The sequence below is a fragment of the Alligator sinensis genome, unplaced genomic scaffold, assembly GCF_000455745.1.
Source record: "Alligator sinensis unplaced genomic scaffold, ASM45574v1 scaffold31_1, whole genome shotgun sequence".
NCBI classification, from domain to species: Eukaryota; Metazoa; Chordata; order Crocodylia; family Alligatoridae; genus Alligator; species Alligator sinensis.
Window position 1 is genome coordinate 4,338,977 of NW_005841884.1, and position 1,087 is coordinate 4,340,063.

Here is a 1,087-nt window from a genome sequence, read left to right on the forward strand (position 1 = left end):
TGCTGCTGCTGCTGCTGGGTGCAGCCCATGCCAAGTGCTGGGAAGGTTGGTGCTGCCGCTGGCCCCAGCTGGCAGCAACAGCATGCTGTCATCTGGCACAGAGATCTGGGGGCCTGCACCCCTGGGACAGCTGGGGAATGTGCCAGTATCCTCCCGGGGGGAGAAGTTCACTTTCTCCTGACTGTTATTAGCTGTCCCATCCTATTCTGCAAGAGCCTTGCATTTCTCTTGGTCTTTCTCCTGCACCCTGTATACCTAAAGAAGAACTTCTTATTGTCCTTGATTTCAGTTGCCACCCTGACCTTGGTTGCTGCCCTTGCCCTCTTTATCCTCTCCCTACAAATACAGGCTATACTTGTATATTCTTCCTTTGTGACTATCCCTTGTTTCCACTGTTTGTAAGCCAGACAGACTTTGAATAAGGGGTGCATAGTGGTCTTCGTATAGTCTCTCAAAATCCTCTGTGGCTTAGGAATCTTTTTTTTTTTTTAATGTTAGTCGTCTTTGATTGATATGAAGAAGAAATGGTGTCCATAGTTCTCAATGCAGTGCAGTCTTTACCAATGGTCTAACAATGATTGCTAAACAAGTTTGAATCTTTTACTTCAGCTATGATTCCTTGTTGTAATAGCTGGCTTTTCTGTTAGTCTGGTTTATGTAGAATCAATGGGTAATTGAATTATAGGTATATAATGCCATCAAAGAGATGTGGTGATGACAAAACAATGAATTATTTTATGCAGTTGCGGTAGCCCGTTTTTCCTCTGTTTTGTAATATGATTTCTTTGTGATAGCCTCACCCCAACAATCTTTCACTTACTGTTGCAGAGAAGCTTGAAAATGTGATCCAAGTGTACTCTAAAAGCTCAGAAATAAGGCAAATTAAAAGAATTCAAATTTGGTTTAAAAATCATGATATCTAAATATCAATCATTACTTTGGGCTAGATGTGATATTTTGAACACTTGAAGTTAGCTATACTGGGTATTGTCTAGTGTCATATTGAAAGGTGCATAGGTAATTAGCGATGAGCCTGGTGTATGGATTTATGTGAAATAAATATGTTCTAGTCAGTAAGGCAGCAGGA